At 50.6% G+C, this 12,107-nt stretch overlaps 1 long non-coding RNA gene across 8 annotated transcripts; it reads right to left on the minus strand.

Moving 5' to 3' along the window:
• Window positions 1-4,282: 4,282 nt before the first annotated feature.
• LOC124693509 lies at window positions 4,283-9,097 on the minus strand. 8 transcript variants are annotated; one of them, XR_007000067.1, is made up of 12 exons: window positions 8,420-9,097; window positions 7,949-8,116; window positions 7,646-7,733; window positions 7,279-7,339; window positions 6,960-7,030; window positions 6,664-6,787; window positions 6,101-6,583; window positions 5,911-5,972; window positions 5,451-5,566; window positions 5,273-5,328; window positions 4,971-5,098; window positions 4,283-4,885 (listed from the first exon to the last, which is right to left on the minus strand). It is a non-coding gene; the product is annotated as an uncharacterized LOC124693509 (long non-coding RNA). The 8 variants fall into 8 exon arrangements; XR_007000065.1 differs by having other exon boundaries at window positions 4,971-5,328; window positions 6,101-6,159; window positions 6,261-6,583; window positions 8,420-9,095; XR_007000064.1 differs by having other exon boundaries at window positions 4,971-5,328; window positions 6,101-6,159; window positions 6,519-6,583; window positions 8,420-9,094.
• Between the last annotated feature and the right edge of the window lie 3,010 nt (window positions 9,098-12,107).

The raw sequence follows: 12,107 nt of genomic DNA on the forward strand, positions 1-12,107 counted from the left end.
GACCACGGCGTCCGGGACGATCCAAACCCGGCCCAAATCTGGAACGAGTTTGCGTGGCCGCGGACGCCGATGGCTGCCCGCTCGCGTCCGTCCCTTGTCCGCTCCTGGCCCGCGTGTTATAGATATAAATAATTTTTTTCACTAAAAAGTACTCATTACATTTTTTTTAGTCTACTACTACTATCCTAATACGTACGGGGCCGGCGGCCTCGCCGGCGACTCCTCGCCGGCTCGCCGGCGGGGCCGTGGATTTCACTCGACGCGGGTGGCCTGTACGCGTGAGGATTCCACTCCAGCTTACGAGCTGGGTGGCGCGACGGAGGCCTTCATCCTCCTCCTTTCCATCTGCGCGCCTCGGGCGCGCTCGCGCTTCGCCTCCTGCGGCGGCATCATCCGCTTCCCGCATAGCTCCAACTCCTGCAGGGCGGCGCGTTTCACAGCAGTGCGCGCTTCCAGGCGGACGCGACCGGCGGCCTAGGCCTCGTGGTTCTCGTTCCGCCGGCGCATGCGCTCTTGTCGGCCGCGCTCCGCCGACGCAGCAGCCTCCCGGGTGCGCCGCTCGGGCAAGGGCATCTGGATGAGGTGGCGGGCTGCTCGCATAGCGAGCAGCTCGTTCTTCTGGCCGAGGAGGTCGCCTAATTGGCGGCGACCGGCCCGGCAGGTGGCCTCGTGCTCCTTCGTCACGCGCGTGAGGTCGGCGAGACGCTCCTCAATGGCGGCGTTGATGTTCGACAGCGCGAGGTCCTCCTCGTCGATGGGCTCCTCCTCCTCCGCGGCCTCGTACCAGCCGTCCGCGGTCTCGTGCCAGCCGTCCGCGGCCGCCTCCACCATCTCCACGTCCCCTTCCTTCTTCGCCGCCGCCTCGGCAGCGACGCGGAGCGCCTCATCGTCGGTGACCCACCGCGAGTCCGCGCGCTCCTCCTCCTCCGTCCGCGGGAACCTGGCCCGGGCGGCGAGGGAGAGTTTGGCCCACGTGGCCTGCAGGGTGCGCGACATGGCGATGGAGAGGGCGCCGGATAAGGTGGAGGGGGAGAGGACGGCGGAGCGGGTGTGATGCGGTCTGTGAGACCGCCGCCGTCTTTTATAGCCGGCGGCCTGGCGGGAAACTTGGGCGCGAGCGCGCGCCAATGGCCTTTTCGCGCGCGCGGGAACCTTGGTGCGCGCGGGAACTTTCCCGCGCGTTCCACCGCCCACCATTGCTGACCCGTCGAGGCCTGCCATGGCGCAGCACCGCGCAATGAAGACGAACCACGTGGCGTCTTTTTGGGTCGGCGCGTTGGGCGCAGCGTGCGATCCAAACGGAACGGGCGCTTCATCGAGGGCGCGGAACGGGCGCGCCGGCGCCTAGCGGCACGTCAGAAACCGCGCGTGGGGGCCACCTTGGCAGTGACAGGAGGTGAAGGGTCGCATTAAAAACGACGCGTACTGGGCGGTCGTCGGCGTCAACCGAGGCGGTTCTGACGAGGAGGCGACCGGACACGCGGCGTCCAGCCACCTCCCCCACGCGCCTTGAATGCACGTCCGCCGCCGTCCTTTAAAACCCCACCGACGGGCTGCTCTTCTCCCCCGTCGTCCAACCCTAGCCGCTGCCAAGCTCTCAAACGCCGCGCGACACTCCCACCACCACAAACACCTCGTCATGGCGCACAATGCCGAGGCCGTGACGCACTCCGGTGCCGGTGTAGTTCAAGTTGCCGCACGGGTGGCATATCTCCAACGCCGGCTACGTCGTTACGCTGCCGCCGCCACCTGGATCGGAGACGCGCGCCCTCATTGCCGAGAGACGGGCGCACATGACGCCGGTGGAGCGAAACCAGCCGGCGAACGCGCATAACAGCCCGGCGTTGTCGCGGCGCTTCCAAGACGAGCGCGACATCGAGCTCGCGCGCTCGGCCGGCTGTGATGTCGGTCACTTCAACTGCGTTGGTAGGCGGGCTTGGTGGCAAGGACGCGACGCTACCGGAGTATGGCTTCAGGCCGCGCATCCACGACCGCTTTCGCGTGCCTCTCTTCTACCCGCAGGCGCAATGCATGGTGTCGTAGGCGCAGGCGCTATGGAACCGGCAAGGATGACGGTATCAGGCAACTCGCACATCGGATCGTCGACACAGAGGAAGACGATGAGACGGATGATCCGAAGAGCCTAGAGTGTCGGAGATGGATGAAGACATACCTGAACCACCAGTTGCTCCAACAGGAGGAACAAACGTGCTGCCCGTCGGTTACCTTAGAGCATCTCCAGTCGCGTCCCCCAAAGCGTCCCCCAAAGGGATTTGGGGCGCGCCGGACAGAAAATGCGTTCCAGCCGCGTCCCCCAAAGCCCTTTTTTGTCCGGCGCGCCCCTATACGGTGTCCGGCGCCCCGAGCCCGTCCCCGTCCCACAGGGGACGCACCGGGGACGCCGGACACAACGAGCGAGGCGGGGAGTGGCGGGGCCGACCCGTCGGCGGCACAATTAATTTAAACCTAACCGTCGCCTACCTCGCGACGGAAGTTGATTGGCGCGCAGCGGCGGTGCGGTTCCCGCAGAGGGCGCAGCGGCGACGCGTCCCGTCGCGCCTAGCTCTGCGTGCCGGCGTTAATGAGCGCCACCGCTCCTCCGCCTCCCTCCGGCCTATAAAAGGGGCGCCTCTCATCGTCCCTCTCACACACAAACCCTAGCGCCTCTCTCCCAAACCCTAGCCGCCACCATCTCTCAACAAGACTCGACGCTATGTCTGGTAGAGGCGGAGGCCGACCTCGCGGCCGTGGTCGTGGTCGTGGCCGCGGCATAGCTGAACGCTCGCCGTCGCCTCCCACGCCGTCGTCTTCATCGTCGGAGATGGACGTGGAGCCGGACGTCCTGTTCGAGTTCGTCCACGTCCTCAAGAGGCGACCCGCGCGGCATCCAGAGGCTGCCGGACTCCTTCGCCGAGTACGTCGGCGGCGTACGCCCGCGCACGATGCATCTGCGGGAGCATTCGTGCGGCTACTGCCGGTGGATCGTCAACGCGATCTACGACGCGCGCGGCAAGATGTACCTCAACATCGGCTGGGAGAAGTTCGCGCGCCACCACAGCCTCGAAGCCGGCTTCATCCTCGTGTTCTCCTACTTCGGCAACAGGGACATGAGCGTCAAGGTCTTCGACGAGAGGCGGCTGCCTCCGGGACTACCACGGCGACGGGGACTCCCACGGCGAGCAGCACCGACGAGGAGGACGTCTGAGTGTTGTTTCTTCGCAGCGAATACGTGCACGGAGGTTTCTGCCTGTTCGCCTCATCGGTAGAACCAACAAGGGCACCATCCTCCCGCTGGATTTTCCAGTTTAGGTGACTGGGTGTGCCCTCGAGTGTTCTTTCTTAGCAGCGAACACAGAAAACCTTCGATGCACGGCCTAGTTAGGTTTAGTTTCTTTGCAATATTTTATATTTGTGTCCACCATGGTTCAAACTATGTATTAGTTTGTGGAAAACCATGTTCCAAACTATGTCTTCGTGTAAACCACGTTCCCAATTATGTATTAGTTTGTGAAAATTGAAATAAAAATGCCAAGAAAAATTATTTTAAATGTTTGGGGGCGGCGTTTGGGGGACGCGGCTGGGGAGCGACGTCCCCCAAACGCGGCACGAACGAAACACGTCCCCCAAACGCTCGATCCGGCGCGGTTTGGGGGACGGTTTGGGGGACGCGACTAGAGATGCTCTTACAAGTTGTGCCATGGTGTTTGTTTGCCGGTCCAGAAAATTTATGAACGGCTGTACTATCTAGGAATCACGGGCCTCACGGCAACAACCACATTTATAAGCTCCACAGTTGTGGGCCAGTGGTACTGTGCATAAAAGAAAGAAGGGTCAAATACCTGAGAGAAATACAACTGCTGTTGTCGATCTGGCTAATAACCATTGGTCTGGGCTGAGGGAGCATCTAGACTCGGGAGCCAAAGTGAATATCCGGTTATGTAATTGATCAATAGAACTTCTATTATTGTAATGAGACTGGATCATGTGATCCTTTATTTGTAAGACGATTATGTGTTGTAATGAATGATGTGTTGTGATATCAATCTATTATGTCTCGCAAAAACAATATTCCTGGGATTGCGAGGAATGGCATAATAGGCATCTGGACTTAAAAATCCGGGTGTTGACATCAAACCTGATACCTTCTTTGGGGACACAGGGCACAAATCTGAAATGCAATTCAAGGAACGTAATATTTCTGTAACTTGCCTGCAAACTTGGCCTTGCAGCAATAACCGGATATTCACTTTGGCTAATAACCATTGGTCTGGGCTGAAGGTTTATTTTTTTATCCCTGATATTTCTGTAACTTGCCTGCAAACTTGGCCTTTTTTCAGACATCATAAATACTGAAAACAACAATGCATCAATTCTATATATTTAGTGACACACCAACTCATAGATCTTTTGTGCTCTAGTTTTGTAATGTATAAGACTGCAGATGAACAAATTCTATAAACCAGGAAGGGAGCCTTGCAGCAATAGAGATGAAAGTAATTGTAAGAAACAGCTAGGTCTAGCAAAACAATCTACCAAAAAAGTAATTGTAAGAAATTAAATAAACCAAGTAAACATAAATCAAGAGAAGGATAAAGAAAAATAGTACACATGTAATATATTAGCGGAAATAACGTCTACGTAACCCGTAAGATGGAAATTACAACAATCAGATCAGGAAAATGTTGAAATTGAGTATACACCATGATAATGATTAAATGGTGTTTTGGGACAAACCAATGTTATAGTGAACAACCAATTGCCCATATAAGTTTCAGAGTCAATAATGGACACATAAATGCGTTGCCTTTACCTAGATATCATACCTTCCTTTTGAACAAAGCACCAACATCACGAAATAAAAGTCAGGCTTCTCCTTTTTTTTAACCTGCTTGATATACATAGAACAGTATAAACAGAGCATCAAGACAATATAGATTGAAAATGAGCAACATATATTATGGCCAGCCTACTCGTCCGGCTTCCTCCCAAACGACATGCACGACAGCTCTTCTAGGCGACGGCACGGCACGCATCAGCTCCTCCCAGCAGCATGACATGCATCATGCATCAATTGACATGATAGCATCAAAAAGAATCCCTTTTATATATCAGTGGTAAGACATTTCAGATAAATGTAGCATCTAGAATAAATAGGAAGTATAAGAAGAAGAAAACTTATAGCTTGCAGATAGTTTCAGATTGCAAACTTGCTCTCAAATACCCAAACAATGCTGGAAAATGAATACATTGGAAAGATAATGAAGAATAAAACCTGCAACTTGTAGGTACTCTCATATGGCAAACTTCCTACCAGCTCCCAATACGACGCTGCAAAATGAAACAATTGTCGTATTAGCAATCCAAAATCAAGGATCATGGTCCAGAAATTATAAAACTAAGAAAGCAAACAATATAGGTATATACTGTAAATATCATGAGAAGGGAAATACATTTTGGGATGCTTTGCTCCTATTGAAATGTTAGCCCTGCCTGGAAAGCATTGATGCCAAGAATATGGTTGTTGATTAGCAGCAGCGAGCTCAGATGCCACTCAAGCCCTTCTTGCCTACAGGAAAATAAAATAAAGCAGTTGTTAATTCCCAGTGAGGTATAAATTATAGTGAAGGTACTAATGAATACATCAAGAAACAGCACATGCCCTTCCTCTTCCTCAAAATAAATAACAACCAACATAGGACATTGCAATTTATAAATTTAAAGAGGAAAACAAACATTGGAGTGCAGAATGTCTACTCTTCAAATTTAATGATCATTCTACAAAAATTAGAGTACATTCCATTGCTCACCATTTTTACTGTCTCAATGGTATTTTAGAGTAGACAATTGCTCACCATACTATGCATAATGGGAGAAACTGGAAAGAAACATAGATTAATTACTAACGCTAACCTAATCTAGCCAATTTACATTCAGAAGAAGGATCAAATGGGCCATTATCAGATCAACCGAACCTGAAATCCACCATGAGTCATGCAAACATTAGGTAAAGCATTTAATACAATCAGGTTTTCAAATTAGATAACTATAAATTATCCGTATAAGCCAAGAGAGCACTCCATTAGTCATAGAGTATGCATACATCTTCCAGAAGAAGAGGCAGAGGACTACTTGAGGCCAGTTTATCATCATTACTGTAATCTGCACATATCAGAGCACATTAAATTCGTAGAAAAAATATAAACTCCATACTATATCTGAACTAATGCGAGAATATCAAGTAGATTTTTATAGATAAACACCTGAAAGAGTTCTATATGCCTGAACTACACCTGTGATACTTGAGGTCACTTGATTTATATCTGAACCATATTATATCTGAACTACTTGAGGCCACTCGAGCTACTTGTCGAAATGAAATAAGAATTACATTCAAATGATCTTACGGAATCAGCAATGCAAGTACTCCAATACAGAAAAATAGAAAACAATTGAGAAGAAAAAAAATCCAAAGAGGAAGAAAATAAAGTCAAAAGTGCTCCAATGAGAATTGTGGTCACCTAGCTCTAATGCTTCTTAGTTTTTCTTTCTCGTCGTAGCTGGAGGATCATTAGAAAGCTCAGTGCTGCAGAAGAAAACCATTGGTGATTACATACTGCAACTGTATAGAATCAACATATACCAAAATTGTTACTCAAGCTTTACCGTGATTAATGCTCTGGCTGACACCACGATGGTCAGGAAATGCCTTATAAGCAAATGAGAGGGCGGTATACCTTGGTTCCAACATCCTCATCCTTCTTTGGGGCAACAACAGTCTACACTCCTCCTGTGATTAGGTAAAGGTTAAATTGCCTATACATGATCAATGGTACACTGTCATATAGTTTTGTTCAATTAGAATAAAATGTGTGATAAAAGACTGATACAATGTGATTCGATCTACACATGAAAATTGAGAAATTTGTGTGCGGCAAATATTGGGATGGAAACATATATACCTTCACATCCTAGGAAATGCTGAAAAGGGCTTTGCACACATATTGCATCGCAATGGATACATCAGGAGTCCCTAAAAATTACAAACCAGTAGAGAGAATCAGAAAATTAATTTGAGAATGGAGAAATAAAGCTCCACCCATAGACTGGCCTCTGACCGAAATCATGCGGGCTCTGTGTCATGGGATTCAGAGCTCATACTGCAACTATATAGAATCAACATATACAAAAAAATTTACTCAAGCTTTACCGTGATTAATGCTCTGGCTAACACAATGATAGTCAGGAAATGCCTTATAAGCAAATGAGTGGGCGGTATACCTTGGTTCCGACATCCTCATCCTTCTGTGGGGCAACAGCAGTCTACAGTTCTACACTCCTCCTGTGATTAGGTAAATGTTAAATTGCCTATACATGATCAATGGTACACTATCATATAGTTTAGTCCAATTAGAATAAAAGGTGTGATTGTTGGCAACTTCTATGATGGAAAACAAAATGCCAAATAAATTGCCTATACAGGATCAATGGTACACTTTTGGATAAACCTAAATAAGGAAATAAAATGCCAAATAAAAAATCAATTGTTGGCAACTTCTATGATGGAAAATTAATATTGCACGTGTACCAACTCTATTATTAGAGTACAAAAAGATAGAAGATTCAAGTGGAGGAAGAAAAAACTTACATGATTTAGCTGATGCTTCCCTCACATATATGAGTAAGAGAAGGATGAGTTGTCACTATTCTGCACCTTCTTCCATTCATACAACATCCTACAGTCATGAAGCAACAAAGCCAAGCTAAGTATGGTTTTTACCATGAAGAGAGAAACAAGGAGAGGAACAACATCTGTTCTGACCAGGACCAAACGTAGTAGAAAAACAGGGCAATTGTAGACAACATCTTGCTAGTCGTTGGTGTAGGAATCTACAGGTCATACTGTAGAAGAACCGAGTAGACAAATTGGAGTCGAATGGACTGAGCTTACCTGGAGGCTGTTATCTAGATGTGGTGAGATGCCCTGTTGCTGATCACCGCAATACCCAACATCAACCACTTCCAGAACCTTGCCCTCTTCTGCCTTCTCCACCTGCAAGCTGACGGTGAGTCCGCAACACCTATCCTTGGCTCCGCGACCTCGTTCATCTTGACAAATCTGTACAAAATTTGGAGCACTGATTCAATACTAAAAATCATTTGAGAAGCGCTAGTAGGAAACCTAAGCTATTTGTACACAAATGATGAATCTGTCTGCAGCAAGGTATATGTAATGCGTGAGTTCCAAAAAAAAATCTAGCACCTATATGTTCCCAGGAATCTAGTACATACATGTTCCCAAAACCGTTGATCTATTTAGCAGATAAAAACGCGCACATCCAATTCACATAACAGAGAGAGGGTTATACAAAAGTAGAGTAGGAGAAGGGGCAGTGTGAGGGATGTATGAGAGGATGCTCACCTTGGGTCGTAGGTTTCACCCTAGGGTTTGGCGATGGCGACATGAACGACTATGTTGATGCCGTCCTTCTGTCCCCATAGAGGACGAGGTGTCACGATGGAGAGGAAGAGCCAGGACGGCCACCAGCCGCCAGCCAAGAGGATGGGGATGGAAGCTGATCCTTGCCTGCAGTTTCGCCGCAAGTTCCTCCACGTCGAGCTCCACCTCCTCACCTATGGCGCCCTGGTTCCCTCTAACTCTCCCTGCTCTAGCTAGTGGGAAGACCGGCGGAGGAGGAAGAGCCGGAGCTAGAAGCACGGATTGGGGGAGAGATGGAGGCAGAGATAGGAGGAGAGATGGAGACGTGATTGGGGGGAGATGGAGGCGACTTTCCCGAGGCGGCGCGCTAGGGTTTCACCCGCCGATGCAGCCGCGCCGGCGACCTGATGCAGCGGCTGCTGCTCACCACGGAGCTCCTGCTCGGCAAGCGCTCGCTCCATGTGTCCTTCTGCTGCTCCCGCTCGGCAAGCGCTCGCCCCATGGTGTCCGTCTGCTGCTCGCCCGGCGAGGCGGCCGGCACGTGGAGGAGATCCGCTGACGGCGCCATGGGTTGCTCACTGGCGAGGTGGAGATTTGGAGGAGGATGTGGAGAGATTGGGGGACGAGAGAGAGTAGGGGATTGGGGGGAGACGAGAGAGGAGGGGATTGGGGGAGACGACCCGGAGGAGACTCCCTACGTTTTTTTTCCTCCTTCTAAGCAAATCATATCTTGACGCGTGGTCTAATCGGTGAGACGCAAACGAGCCATCGGCCAGCCCCGGCGCGCGACGTGCTCAACGTGGATAGCCTCTCCATGCCCCATGGGAGTGCAACAATTATACCTTTAGATGAAGTATTTTTTTAAATCGAATTTATTCAAACTTGTTATATATTAATGAATTTGAACGAAATTCGATGAAATTTAAAACTAAAACTAATCTAGTAGTACTTGTGGTGCCCAGAGGGGTCGTAGTACTTGTGAAAGTTGTATGTGCTGTCTTCGATGACGTCCTGCTTACCGCACTTGTCAGGCTCGTTGACGGACTCGTCGGCGGGCTCGTCCTTCACCGCGCCGATGGGGCTAGTTAAATGTCCAGCGTGGATGGCCACGCAGCCATGCGCGACCAGACGCTTCACTGCGCCGTCTGGAAAATCCACGAGGCCACTATCGTCGCTTGACCAGAGGTAGGCGACGGTTTTTGGACTTTCGTGTCAATGACGTGTTGGGCCCGCCACTCGCGACGTGGTTTCGCGCTCTGTCCGGCGCGCCCGAAGCGTTCCATGAGGAGCGGGGACGGGCTCGGAGCTGAAAAGCGTATTGGGTCGCGTCGGACGAAAAGAGCCTTTGGAGGCGCGATTGGGGCCGGTTAAATGTCCGGCGCGCCTCAAAAACCATTGGGGGCACTTTGGGGGATGTGACCGGAGATGCTCTAACCTGGCAAATAGTGTATGTCCGCACGACCCAATATGTCAGCTACGCAGAATCCATCCAGAGACGGTGTAGCACCTCACTCTCGACTGCCACTTCTCGACTTCGGTGCGAGAATAAATTACCGCCCGGAATGGGCATCTTGATGTGCCACGCCTGTGGGAGGAAGGAGTCTCAGTGCTTGGTGGGATGAGACGATATCCAAGATCCCAAAGGATAGGAGAAGGGAGGCGAGCGGGGCGATCATATGCTCAGTTTGGGGAGTTTGGAGGGAAAACAATTGCTAGGCAAGTTTTCCAGAATGCCGCCCTTGAGCAGGACGCCGTCGCGGCCTTGGTAAAAGATGAAATCGCACATAGGGCCTACAGGCACAGCCAAGACCCGGGAGACCACTTGCGGCTTTGACGAGGTGTGTAAGGCTGGACGGGGCGAGCTTTTGGCTCGGCTCGAGCTTTCCGCGGCTCACCCCGAGTTGAGCTCGGCTCGCAGAAGACGTGGACCGAGCCGAGCCCAATAATCTGGACTGCCGCGAGCTTCCGGCTTGGCTCGGGTTAGCCCGAAAGCTCGCTGTTTTCTGACACTGGACACGCGGTGACCACGTCTAAAGTCATGTCGCTCGCATTCCCGGTCACATACGGCTCCATATGATAGATGCCTGCGCCACCACTCTGCAAAAATTGTACTAAGATAGATGGTGGGATTATATAGATCAAATGAGCAAGTCCTTAATGTTAAACATCTACTGTTGTTCCATGCACACAAGGTGTTCGGCGAAATGAAATTGGTCACCGAATCGTCTTCCTTGCTCCCGCGGCGCTGCTCACCACTCGCCCTCGCCGCCCACCATCTCCGTCACGCAGATCCCTCCTTGCCGCTGCTGGAGAAGGTGGACCCACCTGCCAGTGACACAAACATGCTCAGCTCGCGAGCTGCACCGAGCTTTGCACAGGCTCGGGCCGAGCCCCTTTTCCGGCTCGTGAGACAAAGGAGCCAGCCCGAGCCAAGTTATTTGGCAGCGAGCTAAAGTGCAGCTTACACCGAGCTCAGCCCGAGCTGGCTCGTGTCCAGCCTTAGGGTGTGTGCATGTGTTTTTCTGGGAGTTCCTTGAGCTCCTACGGTTTCCCCATTCTTCTACATAAACCTTTTTTCTACCTATCTAATCATACGGCAGAGCGACTGCCATTTCCTCAAAAAAAAAAAAAGAATGCCCATCCTAAACGGTAGATAGTTGGATAAGTACGCTGGAAGAAAGGGAGATCTGCTTCGTTCATGAGCTCGATTTGACGAGCTCGATCTGACAGCTGACGATGTCAAAACGCTGAGAAGAGGCGTAGGTAGCTGAAGAGAACCGCTAGCGCTAAGCTATGAGACGAGGCCATGCTTTTTTTCGTGCACTGGGCTGCTGTCGTTCCAGCCGTGCAGTGCTCACTGCTGTTGCAATGCTTCTTAGATGGTATGGAGCTTTCCGCTCCAGATATAGACTATTTTACGACTTCGACTTCCCATCGGTCTCCAGCTGGCAAATGTGCCCAAATATCAAAGTCATGGTCAGCTATCAAGATTGTGGCTGAGGTGGTGACGATTGATTGGCGAAACAAGTCTGTTGGATTGCAGTCAGGGTTTTTTCTTCTCGTTCTCTAAAAAGTACCGGTGGCCAACGTTATTATCAGTTACCAGAATTACCGATCCAAATACCGGACGACAATTTTCAAACAAAATTTAAAACTTATCTAGAATTTATCAAAATTCGTTAATTTTGAATATGCCGGTATTTTCTTAGACCGGTAGGTGCCGAGAAAACTGGTTACCGGCAGGATTTCGGAAACATCGGCCGAGAGAGAGAGAGAGAGAGAGAGAGAGAAAACCTGATGGTAGTGGAGTAGTCGGCCCGGCTCCTCCTATACTTCTCGTCCGCGAGGTAGCAGGCTGCGCGCTGGAGCTCACGGCCACCATTAGAGGCCTGCTGAGACATTATATCAGGATTAATGGTGCACTGCCAGGGTATTGTTTTTGAGTCGCTGCATAGTCGTTGTATAGTCGCTGAGACGTTTTCCAAAAATCACGGCGACTCGCGACTATACAGCGACTTATGGTGACTATACAGCATTTTTGGTCGATTATACATGAGTCGCAGCCTCAGGTGACTCAAAAACCATGGGTCAGGGCCTCACAACAGCGATATAGCAACACCGCCATTAACGCCTTGCACTGAATGACCGAAACGAAAACAGGAAGAGGCGG

This window comes from Lolium rigidum, chromosome 1 (assembly GCF_022539505.1).
Source record: "Lolium rigidum isolate FL_2022 chromosome 1, APGP_CSIRO_Lrig_0.1, whole genome shotgun sequence".
Lineage (NCBI taxonomy): Eukaryota > Viridiplantae > Streptophyta > Magnoliopsida > Poales > Poaceae > Lolium > Lolium rigidum.